General features: G+C 35.8%; 2 protein-coding genes across 4 annotated transcripts in view; one reads left to right on the top strand and one right to left on the bottom strand.

Annotated features, from left to right (window-relative positions):
- LOC150080211 (protein timeless homolog) overlaps positions 1–25,968 on the bottom strand; it is a 734,420-nt gene that overhangs the window by 293,668 nt on the left and 414,784 nt on the right. The gene's annotated exons all lie outside the window — the stretch shown is intronic.
- LOC150080212 (uncharacterized) overlaps positions 1–25,968 on the top strand; it is a 350,995-nt gene that overhangs the window by 120,975 nt on the left and 204,052 nt on the right. The window contains exon 2 of one of the 3 annotated variants that reach the window (XM_090381609.1): positions 4,097–4,189. The exons of the other annotated variants lie outside the window; for them this stretch is intronic. The gene's annotated coding sequence lies outside the window, so the exon portion shown is untranslated. The remainder of the gene's footprint in view (positions 1–4,096; positions 4,190–25,968) is intronic. 3 annotated transcript variants of the gene reach the window in all.

Raw genomic sequence — 25,968 nt, 5'->3', positions numbered from 1 at the left:
CAGTGCTATTTTTTTTTTTTTAACTGTTCCTACGATTAACACCGACCACTGATCAATCCTTTATGAATACTGGTTACCAAGGATATCACGCATGTTCACTTTGTGTACACCTAGTACATCTTGTATTGTGTATACTACTTTCTGATTACACAATAAACTTTAAACAGAATATTGAAAGATTTAAAACAAATCCGCAGGTGATACAAAATGGTGAAATGCAAGCAAACAAAGTAATAAAGAATTTTTTGTGAAATTATATAATATTCAAAGGAAACTGAGATGTCGATAAAATAATGAAATTTATTCTGCTGCACATCAAAGATCGTTCGTTCTCATATATTATATCTTCAAAACTGAAATAAATTTGATAACATTTAGCATTTCAGATCCTTAATAAAATTTATGGACGAAATTCAATATTCATCTACACTGGATAATAAAGACAGAGTTTATCACACACACACACACACACACACACACACACACACACACACACACACACACACACACACACACAGATGGATTTCCATTAGCAACGCCCCTGTGTGTGTACGAATGGACTGGTATCGGACGCTGAGGAAGGTTCAAAGTCGGGAACGGCTGATATAAGATTGTAGTTCGCACAACTGGCGATCAGTTTTTGAGTGTCTGCAAGGAAGAATTAGTGTGTGTAGAAATCTTTGCGACTTCGAACACGAGGAATATTATTGTGGGATCAAGACGTACAGGTGTCAGTATCTCGACAACAGCCAACATGGTTACGAGCTCGCAATTTGTTGTGTCACGAGTCTGCTGAGAGTGGCTCAACAGCGGTAGAAAAACCAGCCAAAGATCATACGTTGCTACAATTAAATCCTAAATGAGACAAAGGCTAGGATGCAATCAACGCTATTTTCCTTTTGCAAGAAGGAGGGTGACGTCCAAGCATCGGCACCCTTCAACTTCTAGATTTGAAGATCCTAGTATGTAGGTCGAGAATGTTTATCCTCAATCTATTCTTTCAAGGAGTAAATTGATATGCACATTTCTATGCGTAAATCAATAAAATTATCATTGAACTAGTTTTAATAACGTTTATCGAGAAAAAAAAAAACGAGTGGAGATCTGTGTGCGTGTTTAAATTTGTAAAAAATTATGAAATTTTAATATGGTCAGTTGTCACTGTAATTTTTTTTTTTAAGTAGGCCAACATAAATTGGAGTTGAACTGTATCTCAAAAAACGCAAGCACGGTATCCATTCAACTAGCTGTTATAAGGGATGTGGTTATTAATGACATTTCTGCATAAATTAGGAGCATAATGCAAAATTATCAATCTTTCGAGACTGTTTTTAAAAGGAAACTAAAGAAAAGTACCTGTAAATTATTTTACACGATTTTTTATATTAAAATGCATAGTTCGTATTTTCCTCACTAGATGAGGTAGCTCCATAAAATCTCTTCGAACACCACAGGTTGCTGGTCCATACGCAAATAATGCGAAATCCATTGTCTGCACAACTATCCTGAAGTATAAACTCGGATTACTACGTACTGTATTTAAGAACTTTAAATCTGTACATGGTTCCAAGAAACTAAAATAACCTGAATTCAACGGAATTACAAAGCGATCGCAATTACAGCTATTGTCTTCCTCATACCGGACATCCGCTGATTCCTCAAGGAGAACACTTACATCGATATAACAGTGTTTATATTTCTAACGGCTTTCTTGAGTCTCGTTGACACTTTAGTACTGTGTACACACGTCAATTCTAGTTAACCCAGAACATCTTATCCTGTAAATTGGTTTTCCCTGCAACGCACCAATCTTCGACAAGAAAATTTAACTCGTTCCAATAGCTATAGATCCACAGTCACGGATAGTGAATCACTGGCAAAGATAAATTGATCTAGACCGTAGGGACAATATCAAGTCCGACCCTCCCATTAAACGGTTCTGGGAAGTGTGGGGGAAAGAGACTGAGACAGAAGAAAAACTAAAACACTCTCTGACCTTCATCTGTTATGAGGTTATTTTATCACAACACGGTTATTTATTTATTTTTTCCCCTTACTATCGACCGTCACAGCTTCGATGAATGACCTGCAAAATCGACTTTATAGCTTCTTCATTAATCCACTTTCCCCGCTAGCGAGGATTAATTAGGATACGCTGAGTGATCACAAAAAAAGTTAAAATGGCAGGGAGTTACGGAACTCTAAAGTTTTGTCTTACTTTGTCACCGCTGCTAATCCTCCTCGGAACAGAAGAGTGTCGCGAGTGTGACGAGATAATTAAAAGGGGATGTCCGAGCGGTGAATTACATCCACAGACCAAGTAGGGAACGTACAAGCCTTTTTCCGCTGTTACAACAAGATCGCGAGCAACTTAGTTGCGGTTACACGCAGTTTGGAACAAGAAGTCAAATTTTTCCTTTAAAATTAAATGAGAAAAGAATAGAAGTTTCAAAGTAAAACTTCACGATCTTTAGATTAGTGTGTTCCGTAAAACCGCAAAGGTCAGGATTTCCCATTTAATGTGAGATTTTAATTATCTTCGCGGCAAAGTTCCATTACTTCATACATCAGAAAACAGTTTCCAAACAACGTTTCAAGTCTTAGTATTTTATCGTCATCAGATAAGTTGTCCTGCAAAATGCTGCTCAGATTGATTACTGGGTGACATGTTTAAAAGTTTTTCTTTTTTTTTGTGATTAATAGAAGTGAAAGTAAATAAATAGTTATCTTGTTAACAATTAATTACTAATTGATTAACTAACAATATAGTTAATTAAAATAACTGTTTTCGTCTCACTACACAACTCAAAGTAGTGTTCACTAAGTTTTTGTAATACGTTATAATCAATAGAGCATGAAATGCAACACGTATTTAAGGCTCTGTGAGTTAATAAATTAAATAATCGTAGTATAATATAAGCTGTCAGCACTTTCGTACTGCAGTTTACTTATTTCTTCCTGGATTTTAATAACAATTGAAATATGACAAATATTTAACGTTTCTGCTGCTATTAATATAATAAGCAAAAAGTAATAATTAATTATTTATGAAAAAAGCAACGACTTGTATGCGCGAAGCGAGAACCTTTCTCTGTGTATCCGCCATATCGTCCATTCATTCCTTCAATCAGGGCGCGGCAACAAAAATAATGAGAAAACCTAATGTGATATTTATTAAAAATATAATTATAAATAATAATAAATAAATAAAGGAAATAACTGCTGGATTTCTACTGGTCCAATTTTTAATGAAATTTAGGAATGTTCGACAAATCTATCTTTTTAAAAGAACCGATATAAGATTTTCATGAAAATTCATTCACGGAAAGCCGAGTTATTACATGCGGACGGACGTACAAAAAATAATAATTGACGGTTTCCTATTGGTCTGATTTTAATGTAATTTCGGAAGGTTCGACAATCTAGAAGAGTCAATTACCAAATTTCATTCAAGTCCATCCACTGGGAGTAGAGTTATTACATAAGGAAGGACATGGTGGGACAACAGGCGCTTTATGCATACAATCGTATATGCTAACGCGCCTAAAAACATCTCCGTGAAGAAGAGCCATATCTCTTTCAGAAATGCTGTTATGTCGAACTTTTGGGGGCCTGAACTCGTTGTTGTTACTTTTAAACGCAAGAAACTGAATTATGTAAATTATAATAAATATATTTTTCTCTCTCTCCTTATAAATAAAACGTATTTCATGTTTGATATTGATGTCAATATTATAAAATAAAGATGAAGATATTAAATAAATAAAAGAAAGGTTTAACTTAATTGATTATTCTAATTAAATGTTAGTTAAATTATGCCTATTAAAAAACGCGAGAGCTATAAGAAGCTAAAATAAGGTGACTAATCGTTTTACTTTTTAAAAACTTCCAATTTTGAATAAAGCTTTAAATCAATTTGAGTTGAAGCATATGGATAATCTATGTGATATACTGTACATTAAAAAAAAATAAAAAATAATAATAATAACAATTATTGCCAGATTTTCATCTGTCTTATTTGAATTAAATTTGGAATGGCTGGACAAATCTTTGTAAAAACGCAAAATATAAATGTTTATGAAATTCCATCCATTAGGAGTCGAGCTGTTTCGTGCTGATGGATGAATGGACATAATGAAGTAGACGACAGGCGCTTTACGATATTTAAGGATATCCAATCCAAAATAATGTAAACTGACAGAATCACACTGGAACAAGATTTTGTAGTTTATTAAGAATTATACGTATCTTAAACTGTTTTTGATTTCAAAGCTTGGAGAAGGATTTATTATTATTTTTTTAAGAATATTTTATCACCTTTGCAGACAAAATATAAACTTCGTTAAAACCAATATTTTTTATGGAATATTCAATGCGTTATTCCCTATGAAACTGTTACTACATTTTTCCTTTCCATCATCTGGTATCTACCATCGTAGACCTGTCAAACAAGGTCTGTCCGATATTCATCTCTAATCATGTTTCCGATCTCAAGGAGGAAGGAAAGCAAAGCAGATATTCCGACTCGTTGGTCAATACGTTCTGAGCGTTAACCCTGATGACTTCGCAATCCTTTAACATACCATTCAACTGCTCCATTTTAATGCAATAGTATTCAACACAATAAAGTGCCAATAAAAAGAAGACCAACAAAACACATAAAGGAAGATGTAAACAACGATTCTGATGTTGAGGAATGCAATTTAGAAGCGGAGGGTTAACACAAGTTGAAACTATGTCCGGTAATGTTTAATATGAAGAGCCAAATTACTCTTCAAACTGCAATGGACTTTTATGTTGGAGATTAGAATACCAAAGAGATAAACTTAGAATAGTTCGCGTGGCATTTATATTAAGTATACAGAATGATAGGAACAAACTTTCTCATATATTGCCTTAAAGTGTATGTGCGATAGTTGAAAACGTGATAAGACATTAAAAGAAGAGAGAGAGAGAGAGAGAGAGAGAGAGAGAGAGAGACGCAGACTGTTGTTAACTTATGTATATGAGTTTATCTGAATATACAAAACATTTTCTCTTTCGGAATGCATAAATGAATGCTCCGAAAGTACAGCGTTTTAGAGCAGACATTTATTTATAGCATTTAAATAACAAGAGAACCCTTGAAAACTTAAATGAATTAATACCAAACTGGACAATATCTATGTCGCTATGAGTGAACCTATTGCTAGAAATCGATGGAATTTTCCCCTATTCAATTATAACTTTCCTAGGAAAGAAAAACTAATTAAAAAAGCAGAGCAGACAAGTTTTTACTCCAGACAATCCTTTACAACCAGGTTATTAATTTTAATAAGAGCAGCATAAATTGTGGTGGCAAAACCGTTTAGTGGGGAAAAAAAAGCAAGAAAAGTTTTCTTTAGCATTTTTTGTCCTTCCGATAGAACAAAGACTAGTATTGACGGCTTCAGACCAAACATTCCTCCTACATTAGATTAATTTGAGTAAGCCTTGTGTAAATCACAATCCAGGCCCTCATCGTTGGAGAGGTTATCTATTTCTAGCGTTCGTGTTAAAACTTATTTCTGCAGTTTCTCAATTCTTTTCCCCCATCGGCCTTTCTGATAATAATTATTCCGCATCACCTAAACAATGTTCAAGAGATCCGTAAAAACTAGGTAACCTCTCCTTCTCTATCCAAGCATGAGTGCAGTTAAAAACCCCACGCACATTCCAAGCAAACAACGAAAGGTTATGCGCTGGCTTTACTTCCCAGGCAAACTACTCGATCAATAGTTTCAGCCTTCGCAGAGTCTCGCCGATGGCAAGTGGAAGTCATTAATTAAGGTGTGGAGCTACCACTGATATGATGACCAAACTTCCTGCGGACGCCGTACACTTCCTCTCGTGGTCACCTCGGCTGCACGTTCGTGTCCTTCAGACAGCGTGCAAGAAGTACTGCCTTCTACAAACTGACCAATTTCTGCGCTTAACAGTAATCCAGTAGCACGCCGCTTGTACATGTTGCCATTCTGGAAGGATAAATTAGGTCGCCTGGCCATGTTGTTGTTGGAACACTTAGCAAATGTTCAGTGTTGCATTACGCATTGAGATGAAACATGGATAATTACCGAGTGGGCGAGGTTTTAAGAGCGCCCCAGGCCATAACTCTTTACTCTCGGGATAGTTTTGTTAAACTCTTATCAAATCTAATTGTATATATAAAAAGGATCAGGCGCGCACTTAACTGGAAAACTTTTTTTTTTTTTCCAGTTGCCTTAACACTTTTATTTACGTGCATTACAACAAAATGTTTTTTTCCCAAAAGGAGGGGGGGAAAGATTAAGAGAGAGCTGCGCTCCACAATACAGTGGGTGCATTCACATTCTATAAATTCGTTGTAATCAGTTATTTTTACAAATGAATTCTCGAGGTCTTAATTTCTTACTTTAGTATTATGTAGTCAAAAAACAAGAGAAACAGTTTTCTTCTTCTTCTAGCTCTTATGTCATTTGCATGGATGTATTAAATTATCTAGGATCTAAATGCAATACTAAAATGCCACTTCACAAATGTCGAAATTTAAAGAGTACTGAAGTTTTTTAAATATGAATAATGAAATTCATTCGTTTAGCAGTATTATGAGACCATACTAAAAAACAGAAAGAAGATTGGCATTTATGATAACCAAGGATGTCCCTAAAAAAAGGAATCAATTAAGTTTATATTTTCGAAAAACTTTGCTTATAGTTACAGACAAATTCTTTCAGTATTCTGTTATGTTCATTCAAACCGAATTTAAATACGATTTATTTTCTTGCAAATTGCAACCAATTTATTCAAGCAGGCAATCGGATTTAAAAATATTGTCTGACTATCCAGACGATGAGGAAACTTATATTTTATGCCAAGAGTGGTCTCCATTGTATCAGATTCCAAAAAAAAAAAAAAGGTAGCGAGTATTTTAATAAATTCCACTAGACACACAGCAAAACCTTCTTTGGTGAAGTGGGACTTCGATATGTGTGGCACGGCAAGTTCATAGGATGATAACCAATGATGTGATTACATGGTGTTGCTGTTGCACTTCAACAATCTTTTCAAATGCCTCGTTATTGTGACGCGATAGCAGCGACATGCAATTCTCAGGAATTTATTGTCGGCTGTGAGTTTATGTGGAACGAAATCTTCTCAGTTTGTACGCGTTTCCCCCCAGTGGATGCAAATGCAAACGAATGGTTTCATCGTTCGCAAGCCAGATACTTGCAGAAAGATCCAATGTGAACGTTGTCTTGAGTTCGACTGAATGGCCGCTTCAATTCATCATCATTAATGGTGGCCGGTCATTCCTCACAGGATGTATCATCAAATGACTCATCACTTGACTAAATTATTTCAACTAATTTTTTTTTTTCTGTAAAGAACGCCAAAATTTCCGGGTTGGATTTTATTAGCACAAAGGCAACTGATGTTACTATATCACTACACTGTTTAGCAGCTCTTTACTTTAGAATGACAAACTCACCTTCGTGTAAAACGCTCAATGAGTTCCTCGTGCTATTGGAGAATTTCGAATCCGTACTTTGTAAACTGAGAATTTGGAAGAGAGGGCAAATGCTAAATTATTCCTATAAAAAATAAAAAGATAAATCATATCAGAATTTAAAAATACATGTATCGTTACTATGTGCGCGCGTGCTGGGTTATGGTTGGTTAATTGTTTAAGGCTGAAGGACAGCTAAGGCTACGAGGCGTCAGTATATCGTATCTGTAAATTACGTATATTACAAATACTATTATTATCTATCCGTAATATTACTTGCATATGCCTCAGCATTTAGGGATGAGCAACCCTTGTTCAATTGTGAGACAGATTTAAATTTTATAAATCTCTACAGCCAAGTACACAGTACGATTATGAGCGACACACTGCGGTAGATTCCGTTAAAATAATGAAATAAAATGGTCTACTAGACTTCGATTTTAACTCTTTAACCTCTCGAAATCAACAGTAAATAGAAACAAAAAATACATAATTTAGAGATTATAGAAGGGGAGATTACACCGTAGAATTTGGTCTTACTCTGAAATTCAGAGAAATGGCAAAAGAAAGGAAAAAAAAAAAAACAAAAAAAAAACGAGTCTATAAGACGCCATGTAAGTCACGGATGGTTAAAATTTTATTGCGAAATGGCAATTAAATGCTTAACACCAATTTTTTCAGAAAGTTGCGGCAGCCCACATAAAAAGGATCGGCAGGTCGTAAATCGTTGATCCCTGCTCTAAACATTATTAGTAGGTACCAATTAATAAAGAAATACTGCCAACCTTACTAATGGTCATTAGACAAGTGCTTTTAAGGAAAGTAGAACTCAAATTGATACGTACAGCGTTGCGTTTCGGATCCACAAGTGCGTGAAAATAAACGCCATTAATTTTTTCTTTTGCTATTGTTTAATCCACGGAATATATCTAAGATATCAATCATATCAGAGGGATAAAACAGAGTAATCCATGTTCTACCTCAATCAAAATTGGTAAGGAAGGGAACTTATTCTGTATCAGCCAAAAAAAAACCCTATCACAATTTTCTCATCACCCAAAATTAACCGCAATTTGAGAGAGAGAGGAGAATCTTTATTGCAACTAAATTAATACAAAGAACATAGATGTAAATGAAGTTGCAACTGTCCCTTCAGGAGCAAAGGCTCACATCAGAGTAGATAATTAGTTAAGTGCATAAAGACGTAAAAATTACAAACTATCTATAACAATCTAATTTACATGAATGGCACTTCTCTGTCAAATGGATTTTGTCGTGCTACAGGAGAGCATGGCAGATGGCGTGGAGGGTGCACGAACTTGTTCTTATTGGCTTCCGGGATTGGATCAAGCTGCTAGGACTTCTTTCCTGTATGTCTTACTGTTGCAAAACTTATGCAAGTCGGCGTCGAGGTGCTGTACTCCCGGTAGCATTTGTATGCTTCAAGCATACAAATGCTACAAATACATCGGGGTTGACCGAAGTTAGGTAGAGCATCTGACAAAGTCAGATGATCTGCCTAATTAGCTCGGGAGACAAATTATTCCAATGATCAACAACAAGCTGCCCGAAGGCAAGCTCCACGAAAATTAACCTTCTGTTACTTCCCAAGATTTGATATTCGTGTACCCTTTGTTGTAGTTTCACTTGAAAACGCAGATATACTTCTCTCATTAATTTTGCTTATCCCTTGAAGAGTCTTAAATATCAAGCGACCCCTTAGGTGTTCTGTCCTCTGGCTACACAGTACATTATCTAAGCAGTTCGTTTAATGTCACATTACATACTCTCGTAACGTAATATTAAATCGTTTTGTAATACTTTGCTTATTCCTTCCTGGACTTCTAATAATAAAAATAAAAAAATAAAAAAATTAAATGCAACGTGTATTTCACGAATATTCTGTGATTTAATATAATAAACAAACATATAATAAACAAACAACAACACGTACATCAGATGGTAATATGCGGTCAACATTTTTGCAATGTGCTTTACTAATTTCTCCCTAGTTTAGAGATAACACGTATTTCGCATTTGTGCTGTGATTAACAGAATAAAATAACAGTAATAATTCATGATTTTTATAGTTAGTAAACTGCTAACAAATAAAAAGAGCTCAAGTTTCATATGTGCAAACCGAGAATATTTCTTTTCTGCGCATCGGCTGCATTACCAATGTATTCTTCTAATAAGCACACGGCAACAAAAAATATCCAACGCTTCAGTTATAATAAATAGTAATGGATAGTCCATTTGATATGTATGAAAAAAAAAAGATATAATTTCTATTGGGTCGAACATAATAAAATTTGGGATGACTCGACAAATCATTTTAAACGAGCCAAATATAAAATTTTATGAAAATCCATCCACTGGGAGTCGAGTTATTACGTGCGGACGGACATGGTGAAAAACAATAGGCATTTTACGTATATATATATATATATATATATATATATATATATGCTAACACGTCTAAAAACTGCTGATTATGGGTACCAAACTCAAACGGGCTTATAGAGAATCCTATAATTAGAATAATTCGTGCAAGTCTGTTCTGAATATGCTCCGAAGGGTATAACTGCATCTTGTCTTCATTGTTAAAGTGGATTTAAACAGTAAATCGGATTTTCTTAATAGTCATATTGCAACGATAAGTCCTCAGGACAAACTGCAATCTGAGAGTGCAGGTTTTTTGGAGATGAAAGAAAGAAAGAACCAATAAAAAAAAATGTGCAAAGTCGGTTTTAGATTTAATATCATTTATACTTGTGTACCAAGATCTCTTAACTCCAAGTTCCTGCTTCGGTTGTACGCTATAGATAACTACAAATCCTTAGCAATCAATCTCGACTGACACTTTCTCTTTACAAAAAACGGTTAGTAAAACCCTGTTCGGCGGATTTAATATCAGGAAGAAAGGAAAGAAAATTGGGACAAACAGCTTCCACTGCGGTGAAATGCTTTGGAGGGGGAGTGGGAGGTATGAGGTTAATAAACAGTTGTGTCATGAGTGGTATATTGATTTTAGGGTTAATCCTTTTATTAGTTTTAAATGGTCGAATTTAGAAGTATCCAAGATACGATATAGGAGACATATTCCCAATGCGTTTTTATAAAAAAACGAGATATAAATAACAGCAAGATAAACTATCCTTTATTTAATAATACTTATAATTGAATATATATGTGGATATGTAGGGGGTAAGAAAATAATAATTTGTATATCGGTCCGATTTTAATGAAATTTGGGATGGTAATCTTTCTGTTTCTCAAGATCTTTGTATCCTCGTTTTTTAAAACAATTTAAAATAAATCTTTATATATTTTGATTAATATAAGAAGACAATAGTAATAATTCATGATTTATATATTTAATAAACTGATAACAAATAAAATGAGGTCATCAAAAAAAAAAAAAAAAAAAACTGATATGTGAAAAGCGAGAACATTTCTTTTCTGTGCATCCGCCATATTTCTCTAATTCCTGCAACCAGAACATAGCAGCAAACAATATCCAATGTTTCGGCTACAATCATTATATGGATAAATTATGTGAGGTGCATGAAAAAAAAAAATAATAATAATAAAAAATTATTTCTGGATTTTTATTTGTCCGATTTCACTGAAAGTTGGGATGGCTTTACAGATCTTTCTAAAAGAGCAAAATATAAAAATTCATGAAATTCCGTTTTCTGGGGGTCGAGTTTTAACAGATGCTTTACGCATATGCAAACGTGCTTAAAAAATTCATAAGCATAATGTAAAGTATGTTTTAAATATTTAATTTATAAATTTTTCATAACTATGAGAATTAATTAGAGATAGTTTGTTAGGAGAAACATATGTTAATTTTAGAATGTACGAGTATTACGGATCAAATTGTTACAGATTCAAGCTCTTACATCTATTCATACTGCTTTTTATAAAACATAAAATAGTTTTCCTTTCTACTTATATTCCTTTATATATTTATTTTCTTTTTTCAATGGGGAGAATGGAACATAAAGAAGTTTGGATACCTTGCAATAACGGTTGATAAGTGTTTTTGATGCCACAACAGAACAGCTCACTTAAAAATGATTTGTTGCACTTTAGAGATCCTTCCATATATTTTCAATGATTAACACTTCTTTATAGAGAAATTCTTAACAAAAATAACTAAAAAAAAAAAAAAAAAAAAAAAACACACACAGCTACCACTTTCCAAAGTTCTGAATACTGCGGGATTAGTAGGTAAAAATAAAGGCATCATTTCAGAAAACAACCGGCGCAGCTGACCTGAAATCTTTAAAAGTTCTTCCAGCTAGTTATTTCAAATGATGGCCTTCCTCAAAGAAAGATATTTGTGAAGAAGAAGAACGGCGCGCCGTTAACGCAAAGATGCCTTAGAAAATGTAGAAGCCACAAGCCCAAACGGGTAGCTATTCCAGGATCCCGTTATGTACCGCAGCGCAGGAAATAGCCTATTCTAGTAGTTGGGGGGGGAAATTGGGTGGGGGCGAAACAGCATCACTATCAAAGACAGTGATTTATTCCAACCGACACGGCCTGAACTCCCCTCTCCCAAGTCTGTTCCGGATTCTATCTTGTACGAGAAAAGCGAGTGCTTATCAAAGCAAGACAAGTCCATTTCCAAAAAGATCGAACAAATCACCTGTAAGTGGGCTGAGGTGCAGATGATTCGACTTCACTCCATCAACGGCAAAAATTGAAGGATTGCGAGGCAAATGAAAAAACAAATACGATCGTCTACTGAGGAAAGTCTTGCAGAGAACTTCTATTTTCTCTGTTTAGTCCTCTTTCGATAGACGGAAATAGGGTTAGCCGCAACAATGTAACTTTCGAGTTCCAATAACGGCCTATTTACAATAAAAGAGGTCGTGTAAGACCAGTTTTCTATTGGAGTTTGGAAAACGAAGTCAACGGCTATTACTTCTGTTACGTATAGTCCAATAACAGACGAACCTCCACTTCTTTTTGGCGCACATTCACAATTAAAGGGACAGTGGAAACATCGTGAAACTGCATACATGACAAGCTGTAATAACCAACTCCAACAACCTTTCCCCATTAATACAGAACTAATTTTTAGCCATTCCAAACCATTCTATGCCATGACAGATTTGTTTAACTGAAGTCAGGACGCTTTTAGATTAACGCATTTTCTTTCTTTGTCTCGCATTTATCAGAAGAACCAAGCCTCTTAATTTCATTCGCTGCACATTCGAGTCCCGCCGATGACCGGAGGAATTTATTCCTTACTGAACAGCTGTATTTGTTCCGCGCTGAAAAGGCCTTGAAAAGGTACCACAAAAGATGGACTGATAGTAGCCAGTCTCTGAAAGCAATTACCTAACAGGAGCTCCAAGAAATTTCTGCGGGCTAGCGAAGATAAGGAATCACTTGATGCAGCTAAGTAATGTATGTATTTGTGAATGGTAGAAAGAGTCCACGATTTTTATCTGGTGATGTAATTACTACCTTCTATTTCTCATGGGATGCATATCACATCAATGTTATGTAGCTGGAGTAAGAAAGCGTCAGACAGATCTCACCAAAGAAAGTTGTTAAGATAGGAAGAGGAAATGAGTTACTGCAGCATACATAAATCCCAGAGATTGATTAATGATGAGCGAAGAATTATTAAAGATTATTCAATTTCAATTATGAGCCAAATTAAGTTAAAAATGAGAGTGCGAGTCTGATAACGGTCTAATGTTCAGATATTTCAGAGCCTGAAAACGCGTGGTCTTATAAGAAACGACAATTAACTGAGTAAAATGCAGTTATTTCACATACACTAAAAGGCTACAACTCTTCACAAATTGTTTAGTATGGGCTAGAACTGATTTGGTTAGCCACTCGTTTTGCAAAATAGAAGTTCTTTCTTTTCTTCGTGAGGATTTCGTCACCATTGCAAGTCTCCAAAACAACTTTACACAGTATGATGATTTCGAGAGGTTCAGGTTCGAGTCCCGCCGATGACCGGAGGAATTTATTCCTTACTGAACAGCTGTATTTGTTCCGCGCTGAAAATCATTGTAAATCATTGAAAATCATTGTTCCGCGCTGAAAATCATTAAAAAAGGATCAACTAATTGATCCTTTTTTAATAAATACTAAATTTCTGTTTATTCTCGTGACAGCGGAAGGCCAGAAGAGTCTACATATTCATTGCAGCTGTCTAGATTTCAGGAATTAAGGATAACCAAGATTTTCTGGGGCCTCAATTCACAATGGCCCGTGTAATTTTCGTGGCAGCGTACTGGTGGCTCAAACCTGCAACCTCCTTACTTAGAGCCATGCGTGCCAACCAGTGGACCTGGGCAGCCTTAAACCTGGCCTAAACTTGATTGAACTAAACCTGTCAATTGCATTGTCTTGGAAACACTCTGGAACGTTTGGTTTTCTTCTTGTGATTTCTCCTTTTGGAGTTGGAGCAAGACAACAATTCCACCATCTATCTATCAACTTCCCCCCCCCCCTGTCTACAGGGTTCGATTTTTTGTTACGCAAGTTTCTGCCGTGTTTGATACTGACGGTTCAAAATACGAGAAAACTATATCATTTCGGTAAGCAAATACCTGTGAAATGCAGTGATTACACTGCGGATACCCAGGTAACATATATATTGTAAATAACTGTATGATATTTGGAGTTTTGAGTTGACATGCATTTCCTATGTTTTATATATCAATGCTCCCTATTTATATTGTATTATTACTGTTAACCCCTGGCCTGGTGGCCGTGAAGGGCAATATATCGAATTGTATTATCATTATTATTATTGCAATAAAGATTTCTTACTTACTGTGTAAAGCAATACTACAGATGTATACTGTATGCAGACTCATTGAGAGCATTTCATGCTCTAGAAATAATTACAGTTTGAACATCAAATCCCGTGTCGCATCCGGGAAATGGTGTATTATCTGTATCACTTATACATGAATATTTGCTTTTGTTAGATTCATTCCAGGTCACTCAGGGATCGAGGAAATAAGTTAACCGACTATGGCACAAAGTGAGCACCGCCCGTGAATGAATAGAATACATTGGTCCCTTATATAGATTTCCGACTGTGATTTGTGAATCTTTACTTTCAGTTTGGCAGACAATTTGAAACACACAGGGAATAAACAAGTTATAATACCAGTGATGAAGCCAGGACTACCTAGTATCAGTTATGAAATAACGGTTTTGACTTTTTTGGTCGGTTATCGGAATCGGCGATTAAGTACAGCAACATTCTTGTCAACATGTTGCTGTATTATAAAGCAATATGTCGACAAAACTGTTGCTGTATCATATAGTAATATGCTGGCAAGAACGAAATCCCAAAGAGATCACAGTATGGGTCTGTGACGGAAAAGCCTTTCCGTACAAATTTGGTTAATTATAGAGAAATGATGAGGTCATAAAGCATATAAATGCTGGAAATAATTTTTGAAAATTAGATTCTTCTTTCTTTCGAGCCAGCCATTTATCTTCAAGTGGCTGGCTCGAAAGAAGAAGGAGGTAGCAATTAATGGGCATTCTTCAGAGTGGATTAATGTAGGGAGCGGGTGACCTCAGGGTTCAGTGCTGGGACCCTCATTATGGCCTTCTTCAAGGATACTGTTGAGGGTATACAAAGAAAGCTATAAAAATTTGTTGATTAAAAGGTGGTTAGAATGGTAAACAATCGGGATCAAACTATGCAGATTCACAAAGACACAGAGCTTCTACACATATAGATGGCAACTGCAGTTTAATCCTGATAAATGTAAGGTTTTTACATTTAGGGAAATAAATACCAGGAGAGACGTAGACTAGGCGGCCTGGAATTAAAGGTGGTTCAGAATATGAAGGATTTAGGAGTTATGATACAATGTACAAGCAAACACACGAAGTATCCTTGCGATCTAAACAGACAGTCAAGGCTCATAGTTTAATGAAAATGAGCAACAGAATATAAAATTTTTGCCAGCAGAGAGGTGGTGTCTGTTAAGCCTCAAAGCAGCTAAGGCTATGAGGCGTCAGTAAACCCCGAGTTTCTTAGAGAAAAACCATGCGACCCATCGCTTGAGACAGAATAACCCAGCCAGATTGTGAAAAAGAGCCAATAAAAATTCACGGCATTAACGAGATTTGAACTGACGCCTTTATACTTCTTTTTTATAATAGTCATTATAACTATTCTGCTATCTGCAAGGGCAGCAGGGAGAAGGATGATATTATAAAGCAATGATGAGACCTTATTTGAAATGCTGTTTTCAGATCTGGAGGCTTCCCCCCCCCCCCAAAAAAAAGGATAAAAAACTTCTAGAGTGGACCAGAGAAGGGTAATGAGATTGGTTGGAAGTTCGAACGATTTTCCCTAAGAGGAACGTTTTAGAAGATGTGGACGGCAGAGCCTGGAGATTAAACACCTCACTGATGACCTCGAAAAACTGTTTAAAGGCCCTTAAAAGAATAAAAAAGAGTGAATGAGTGAGAGAGGTATTTTCACATTGGAAGATGTAACATGAACAATGGAACACAAATCTAAAATTTTCGAAACAATACATGATCTTGTGAAGTTCACCGTTGAGCAGAGTGTTGTTGATTGCTAGAATAAGTTGTCTCCAGCGTAGGTGAAGTAGAGAGTTTGAAAAAGTTCAAGGTGTAATTGGATGGTTACTTTTTAGCGATAAACAAATTGTGACTGATTCAGGATTTTAAGTTTTGGCATGTGCAGGAATACATTTTTTTTCTTTGCAGCATTTCTCCTGAATATTATTAACGCATTCTAATTTCTAAACACTTCTTCAATCGATGTGTAGTTTAGCCAATCTCAGGCGGACGGAGTACGGTTTTTCTCGTGAGCAGTTATTTCGTGTTTTTCAGCACACATAACACGTAAATCGGGCAGGGAACACATCCTTGTATAGACATAACGTACAATGGCACAGTTTGGCGTAGGTCGCTGATGCTCTTGAAATCCAACAAGAACGTTCCATTAACTGATTCGTTAGTATTTGGTTGGTAGTTCTATGGGCAGGTCGCAGTGAACACGTAACAGAATTTTTCGGTGTTTGAAATCCAGCCGACATGAAAATATGGCCACATACGAATAACAGCTCATTCTAAATAGTTCTTTACTTTGTAAAGAAAGCGCTACAGAAGATTAAAAAAGACTGATTATTTTCCCTTGAACAGCATCACAGGGTGCTTAAAGGTTTCTTGTGTGTGTGTGTGTGTGTGTGTGTGTGTGCAGCGTTTTGTAGATACAACTGTTTTTCACTTCATTTGCAAAACTACGCATATAAAAATTCCAAAATAACAAGTAAAAAGGGGCTTGTAATACTTGATATTTAAAACACCACGTGAAGTTTTACATGCAGCCTATACTCTGTGGTAACATTTTAATCAATGCAGCGACCAGCTGTTTCCCCCGAAAATTTTCTATTTTCATCAAGAGTTTAAAAGATAATCATGAGACAGGTTTTACGGGTTTGTTTTCTTGTTACTCGGAGAGTTTAATAAAGTGGGACAGGCAAGTTAGCCAGCATTAAATGACGCTACCTTTCAGCTGTCCCCATCTTGCGTCCAGGATCTCTCTCTCTCTCTCTCTCTCTCTCTCTCTCTCTCTCTCTCTCTCTCTCTCTCTCTCTCTCTCTCTTTTTTTTAAGGAACAGAACAGTGTACTACATTGATTGAGAGAATCCCCTCTGGTGGGGAACTGTATACATGACTTCTTGCAAACACTCAGCACTTCAAAAGAATTGGTTGGTGTTTGCAAGACGTAATATGTGCGTACTATTGATACACTATTTTAGTGTACATTAAAACTGTATACATTACAATATATAATTTACAATTAAAATATAAATTAATTTATGCACTAATACTATATTTCTCCATCCTGTGCTAGATAACCGAATGAAGTAATTTCTGAATAATGAAAGTAAATTTTGAATAATGAAAATGAGGACCGATGATAACAAACATAAACTAAATGGGAAAAAAAAATGAAATTATTAAAATATTGTTAGCAAGACTTGTTTTTATTCTTCAAACTATATTATCAGTAAGATGCAATTGTTAGAAACTTCACTTATATATCACTACAGGATTATACTACTTCTGGACTCGAAGCTCTTTCTCAAGTTTCTTTTGTTCCATTTATATCCTTGCCTTTTAATTACGCCCATATAATACTTACATTTTATGTAATTTCAATTTCAGAAAAAAAAAAAAGAAGTTTATAGAACTGATTCCAGCAGTTACCGTCCAATCACCACATTCAACACTGTGACCAAAATCTTTTAAACGTAATTTTAAAGTAACTCGATGGCTATATTCATAATTTTATGTAGTCACCAATACGGTTTCTTCCTTAAACAAATCCACTTTTCTAATCTTACCATCTTTGCCTACTTTGTATGTACTATAAAGATACAGTGACAAAGATAAAAAGAACTGATTCACTATTCTTTTATATATCTCATATATTCGATTATGTTCATCTTGGTATCTCCCCTTTAACTACTAAAGTGCTTAGTAATCGTCATATATCAGTTGTTGAACATGTGGCTTCGATTCTGTTTACTGTATCTCACTGCATTCTACAAAGTTCTCCTTGTGCCCTCGTCTGTTTATAACATATCCAAATGATCTGTCGTCCGTGCTTCGGTCTGCCAACATTAAGTGGCAAATGTTTGCAGATGATTTGGAGCCATTCAAAGCTATTAATTCACCGAATGACAGCACAGAATCTCTACCTTCTCTTGATTCTCTTTCGCTTTGGCTGAACAAAACATATTTCTAAATCATCCGAAGGTTTTCTCAAATTAATATGAAAATCTATAAGGCAGATTATAGTAGGTCTAATGGGATATTTGTAACGTGTCACAAACGTCCCCATTTGCAATGTTACAATTGTAACCACGACACCATGATTGATAAAAAACTTCAAGTTGAAATCATGAAAATAATAAATGAAATAAATTACTTAAACATTAAAAGAGAAATAAAGTTAGCATGAAATACTAACGTAGACAGTTTGCAATACGGATCTTTACGAATTGGATGAAAATAAGAGTTTAAGATAACAGGATTCAATTTTAGTGTAGAAAAATAACACGTTATAACCTAATCAAATTCCTTTCGCACCATAGTTCGTTCATCTCATTATGGTGCACTGATCAGACATCCCACCCCCACTACGGTTTCTACAGCTACTAAGGTAGGCGGAAAATTTGAATTGCTACAATTACACTGATCTTCTCTAATATAAACCTCTTTTTTTTTTTTTTTTTTTTGAGATTTCCCAAAAGAATCCATCGTTATTCCTTTGTATCAACAAAGGAACAACCAGAGTTTCTTTTGGGTTCTTTGGTATTATCTTGAATTCAAGATGGTTACAAATGTTTCTGGTGCCTCAAGGCGTTTCCAAAAAATTCACACATTAGGCGTCAGGAATGGCATTATAATGAAATAAGTTGTGGACAAACATAAAAAGATTGTCATATCCTAGAAAGTACAACTTGGATAGCAGCAAGAAACAAGCAAGGGAAATGATAAAATAAATAAAAATCATATCGGAGATCATTTTTCTGACTAACTGAGGCTTGACAACAGCGACAGAACAGTTTACTCAGGTTATCCCAAAGCATAGGATAACCTGAGTAAACTGATTCTTGGAGATAAATTCATATCACAAGAGAAGAATGGAGCTAATAGTAATATACCAGTGTTTATGCGTAGTAGTGGTTATAATCGCAGTCCTCCTTACACAAAGGTTTGTTAGGTTTTATTGGGGCATTAGCAACTAAGGCTATAATGCGCATTACACAAAGGTGGAAAAGGACGGGATTCGAATGACAAATGGAACTTTTTGAAATTATGTTATGTACGAGTTGGCAACATAGTTCAGTGTTTCTTAACCGGTGATGGGGATAGGAGAACGAAACCACGGGGATATTCCAGTACCTGATTTAAAAGAAAATATGCCTTAAACGTTATACCCAAATTCAAAATCTGAGAGGCGACAAGTACAAGATACGAAAACGTTATGGGATACAAGGATCTAACGTTGTAGGGGTAATATGATTGGAAAGAGTTAAGAAACATTAAGGTAAATGATTTTATGAATGTAACACCCGATCATGGATTAGGTTGAAGCCCGAGTGTTGGCAATCTACGCAATGTAATATCAAAATAATTAGAAGCTGAAGTTGTCACAACGTTTAGATGACGATAATGAGTTTTATATGATGAATGTACCAGTTGGCTTCTACATTGTGTTATGTTCTCTTCTAGAGAAAGTATACCACAGTATTGATAAAAATGATTTTTACAGAGATACCACGCAGAATAATTATACGTGAATTTTCTCATTTGAATTCATCCGTTATAAGGATATCTCTTGTGGATTATAAAGTAATAAATTAAGGTGAGGAAATGGTGCATCGATCGCGTAACTTTAAGTTAAGTGAGTTTCATATATCCTGCACCCATCCATATATAAATCCTAAAGTCAGTATATTCTAAAACATGCACAAGTGTCTTCAAATAAATTGGTTCATATAACTCCAAACTCATTTAGAGATTTCCATATTAGTGTAAGTACGCTGTACATACACTAAACGGGAAGCTATGTGACTGGAAGAAGACTCTGTACATAATGCAAATTAAATTATGTTCCTTTCAAGAGAGCGCGCATGTTATATAAAAGAACGAAGCTAAGCAGTGAGTCATTGCTTACGAAACGCGAATGATGAGTGTTGGGAATTGCTGACCAAGGCAAATTAAATTTTATAAAAATCTCAGTTTTAATTACTTAATTCAAATTTCTCATAGTATGGGGAGTCTATCAGATGGTAACAATGCTTTGTTATATATTAAAACTACTTTCGGATTTCTACTGCCTCTGAAGATTTTTCTATTTGATCCTTGGGAAAGCTACTCCAGTGGATTTTCCTTTTGCACTTGTATTGCCTGGTGAACTGTTGAAGTCATCTTGGACTTGCTATTGATTGTACCTAGTGAATATATTTGTTAATACTGAATCTTGCCCTTTTAATGGAGTGTGATGGGGTGAAATTTTGTCCATGATCTTTGGACTCTTTTCTCAAAGAAGAGAGGAATGTCCCCAACGAGCTTTCTTTGTTTGCTGATCCTAATACCAGGATGGGATTGTTGGTAAGATGCCAGGAGCCGGTCACACAACATAACAGAGCACAAAATTTATACACAAAACACTACACGCACATGACCGGATTTGGCGCTAGCCTCAACACAAGAAGTATAAAAGCGGCTAATGGGGGAAATCCTGGGATCCGCAACAACTACACTAAATACTTAATCACTAATAGTATGGGGAGCTTTTCGTTTAAGATATTCCATCTGATAGACGTAGTATATTGTAAGAGTAAGTTAGGGTAATAGAAAAGCAACAATGTCAGTTATTACGTTATACAAAATGGCTACTACTGAGCCACAATGGATTAGGTAAGAACTGACAATGTTGCTTTTAGTAAAAACCAATAGGCGGTGATGAAGTGGAGCTCAATTGCATGCTTCACATTACAATCGCAAAAACTCAAATTCTTTGCTGATATTCTGCTAGTACATTATAATAAGACAACAGAAGCTCACATTTCATTCTCTCTCTCTCTCTCTCTCTCTCTCTCTCTCTCTCTCTCTCTCTCTCTCTCTCTCTCTCTCTCTCTCACCCTTTTGTGTGTTTTGCGAAGTACAAAAGAAGAAATGGAGGAAAACAGCAATTATCCTGACAATATGAATGATATCTGACCTACAAATAAGAAGGATAAAAGAGCCAAACGTAGCATCACGGCACTGAACGTAGGAAAACCGGCTGATAAAAACGCTACTGATACGTGGCTATTATTAGTAGATGAAAAATTGATACTAACAAGGAACAGTGATTAATCTTGCGTGTCAGCATTCTACCTGCTTTGTACGTCAGAGTAAGCGCAACTAGGAAAAATCTCGTTTCAGCAGTTTCTTTGGCAAAAAAAAAAAAAAAGTCTCCACCTTGAGGGAAAAAAAAAAAAAAAAAAAACAATCGAAAGCAGTTTTATACGCTTTCCATTTCCTCTATTTAAGTAATAAATTAATGCACTTAAGGATTATCGGAACAACAGAGTTTAAGATCACAAACTGCTTTAAGTCCATTAAAAATGATTAATTCTAAAAGTTATTTCGATAAGTCGCTTATATAAACAAAAAAACTTACAAACCGTATTAAAATTTGTGACGATCGAAAGCGACTGCTTTCGAACTCTTTTTCTTTATTAGTAACTTGATTTAAATCCTTATACAATCTGCTCGGCAGCTCAAAGAGCAAAAAATAAAATGGGAGCGTGTTTTACGCCACGATTAGCAGAAGGTTTGGTTAGTTTGGGTTCAGATAGAAAAACATACTTTCAAACAGTCAATTCCAACAACTACTTAAGCAGAAAATGTTAGAATTGCCTCTTTGAGAATAGCAATATATGCATTATTGAGATAATTGCTTTTACGTTCTACATCTCTAAATGAAATGAATGAAATGTGCTTTTCTTAAAGATGCTTGGCACGGGGGATCATCCATTTATTACGAAAATGGCAATATTAATGGTTTATTTAAATATATTTTTTGTGAAATCGCGGTATGTCTGAATGAAATATTTAATTTTTTATTGCAATTCTAAAAAGATAAGTTATAAAACTTAAATAAGCAAAAAGCAAAAACAACTTCGCTCTGTGCTTTCTGTTATATAAAAGAGCTGTCCGTTTCTTTTAATATTTCGTATGTTAAAAAAGAGCGCGCTGTATATCTTTATCAGCATCTTGTGATAGCGTTTCTTATCATTCTGGTGTTTTTTTTTTTTTTTTTTAAAGATTTCAAAGGGAAGAAAAGAAAAACAGAATTTTTCAATGGGAAACTAGGCATGAGCTTAGAGGCCATTTCACTTTTATTCTTTGACCTAAACTTGATAGAGTTTGTTGGAAATGTTTCACCTGTGGCAACAAGATAACAAAAAAAAAGAAGATAATTTCCTCTGCAGTTTATGAAGATAGAAATTCGCATCGAGGAGGCGCTTCAATACAAATGAGGAAAAAAAAAAAAGAAAAAAAAAAAACTCTATTCGAACTTCAGCATTTAAAAAAAAAAACAAAAAAAGTCATAATAGCTAAGATCAGATAGGTGGAAACAACATATCAAAATATTCGCCGGGCACTTTCTCATAAGCTGAACAGATAAACACTATGAAGTAACTGAAACTTCTGTTTACCAACACTACCCTATAAAAAGTATGAGAACACACAGCAGTTTCACGCTGATAGTTACTGCCACTCACTAGTTGAGCTATGAAGTGGACCATGCCGCCACTGCACATTCCAGTTAATCTCATACATGATTTCCGTACGATTCAAATCGGAACTTTGCGTCAGCCATTTAAAATTTTCTACATTCATATCCATGAACCATTCTCGAACAGTACCAGTAAGGCATAGGGAATTATCATGCTGAAAAATAAATATGGGTATATACAAAAAAAAGTAATATACAAAGAAATGAAATTAACGTAGGAAGTATGGAACTGTCCAAAATGTTAAGGTAGGCCCAGAGTTCATGGTTTCCCACAATACCAAAGATCCACTAGGCCATACTATAATAATCAACAGCACAGACTTCATTGTTAGTGCAATGCATTTCGGTAGCGAACTTTCTCCAGGCATTCCCTACACTCATACCTGTCCAATCTGATCAAAATAGCGAGAACTATTTATCTAATTACGGTGTAATTAGATTTATTTATAATACGAGATCTATGGGCTAATCGTTGCGCCTTGCAAGGTGAGAGCTCCGATTGCGTTTTGTGGTGTTTGACTTGGTACATAGTACTTTTCAGGAACGTGTACCCCGCAGTTGGCAAGGAGGCACTCTTGTACCCAGGAGAGTGAAAAAATTATTAAACCTTTGAAATCTCTAACAAAGGCTTCACTGTCTGGTAGCACGCCATGCATATCCTCACATATCTTACTATGTAGTTTATGTACGACTTCACTGATTTGATGGGCGTACTCTTCACCAGAGGGAATTGTTTTGGATATCCCCCGATTTCATTAATCGTTATACCATCATGTCCAAGGATATCTTCAACACTGCCAGTGGTAGTCTCATTATGAGCTGTTTTCTTGTTTTCCTTTAGCATATTTTCGTCAGTTCTTTAAGCGCCGAAACCATTCGTGGACTCCACTTCAACATGCGAATTACTTTCTGTACAACCAAAGTCTGTGAAAAAGTCTCCCCCAAAAACGTACAAAATGTTCTTTCCTAGCTGTTCAAATTGCGATATCCTAGCATATGCAGTACGACAACCATTAATTTCTGACGAACCGTGCGCGCGCACACACACACACACACACACACACACACACACATGCATCTACCCTTCTCATCCTTCAAAAACTGATTGAACAGTGCCCGAACCAATTACTGACCTTCCCATTTCTCCCACAGACCACCTTCCCACTAACTGACAATGAGAGTCCTAGCTATTAAGTACACACATTATATAATAATAATGATAATAATATCATGGTCTCTGTTAACTCTCCATATAATTTTCTTTTTGAGTAAAGGTTAAAAATTGGGTTGGTAGAATTAATACAGCAGCTTTGTTGTGTCTGTTTTAGTATATAGTATTGGCAAAAATGGCAGTGCATCAGTATGTCAGTAAAATGAATGTATTCTATAGTCGATTTACTTGTTTTAACGGGGGGAAAAATTTTCCCCTGAGAGAGGGGAAAAAAAAAAAAAAAAAAAAAAAAAAACAACCTGAGATAGAAACAAATATGCAATTCTTAATTCGAGACTAACTAATCCGACCGGGTGTGAAAAAAAGATCATTTCACTCGTCTCCACGGGATGCGAATCTAGATTTCTGTTCATTGTGCTAACTAGGAAGAGTGAGGCCTGTGGCGGATTCAGGGTAGGGGTACTGGGGCACGTGCCTCCCTTATCGTTTTTCGGAAAATATACACAAATCGTTGAAGTTCTCTTTAGCTACAAACACAATTTTTTTTTTCTTTGTTAACATAGGATTTTAACTATTTTTGCATTGTGGCTCAGCTATTTTCAACTGACTACAGTTTGGCAACACTGATGCTAATGATCGCCATTCTAGTGCACAAAATTCCCCCCCCCCTGTCACAAATGGCGCCCCCCCTGTCATTTTTTTCTGGATCCGCCACTGGGTGAGGCTCTAACGCAACTCCAACTCCAAGATACCTTCATTAACCAAAATTAGAAACCTTTATTCAGTATCTAGTAGGGCCACATTTTCCCCGAATTATAGCCCGTACACAAGTCGTGGCATGGATTCCACTAAGTGTCTGAGGGAGTCTAGCTCTATATTTTACCATTCTCCCATCTGGATATACTTGTCAGCTGCTGTATTGTGGTACAGAACTGCGAAGATGAACTTCCCTTTCTAACATACCTCAGACATTCACAATTGGATTCAGATCTGGAGAATTAGGTGGCCAGCGTAGGTGCTGGAAATCTTGGGAATGTTCCTCGAACAATTCCGATAGTACTTTTTTTTTTTTACGGAGGGTAGTTGCATTGTTGTCTTGAAAGACCCTAAAGCAATCCGGGTAAGAAGCATGCTAAGTTGGTCATATTCATTGGATGAAGCTGGTCATGTTTAATGGAGGTAAATACAAATTTCTAACGGTACGGCCTTCTATTCCGTACCAACAGAATATACCTTATACCATCATGATACCCCCTCCATCCAATGGCTTGACTGGAGCCATTGGATGGAGGGGGTATCATGATGGTAAAAAGATCACATGGTCTGATTTTTGGCAGCACCATTCCAGTAAATTTTTTCGATTTTTCACAAAAAGAAGTGACTTTCCTATAGATACACTAAAAATCTCTCAGATTCTTCAACTTCTGCCGCATAGTTCGCTGGAAATAAGGCTTTCATTGCCTAAATTGAATTTTTCAGTCATTTTCTGCACACTGGGTTTTCTACTCAGGTGGACAACGCACTATAAATTCCTGCGGTCTCGTTTTGGGAGAACCGGATTGTTTCCATTTTAGAGCTGCATTCTCCTTTCGTCTTCCACTCATTTTAAAATTTTGAAGATGGATGATTTCGACACACAATGATTTACTTTGTTTTCTCAATTATAGCTCCTGAGATTAACAAACAATAACATCTTTCTGAAAATCGGAAAAATCACCTGTCTCTTCTCCTTATGACCAGATCGACTAAGAAGTCCCAGGAAAGTGTACAGTATTTATCTGATACCAAGGTACTTTGTGATGATCCATGTCGCAACTTATATTTGCATACCGTACGTTTAATGATTTGTTGACGCCAACTGCAAAAGGTTTCTAAATTTTTTGGCCAGTGAGTGCATGTCGCAATTTGTATGGCAGGGAGAGTCTAACCTCTTTTTTTTTA

This window comes from Mastigoproctus giganteus, chromosome 9 (genome assembly GCF_048544385.1).
Source record: "Mastigoproctus giganteus isolate SK-2022 chromosome 9, ASM4854438v1, whole genome shotgun sequence".
Taxonomy (NCBI): Eukaryota; Metazoa; Arthropoda; class Arachnida; order Uropygi; family Thelyphonidae; genus Mastigoproctus; species Mastigoproctus giganteus.
The sequence above is the reverse complement of the archived record's forward strand: the minus strand, read 5'-3'. Positions and strand labels throughout refer to the sequence as shown.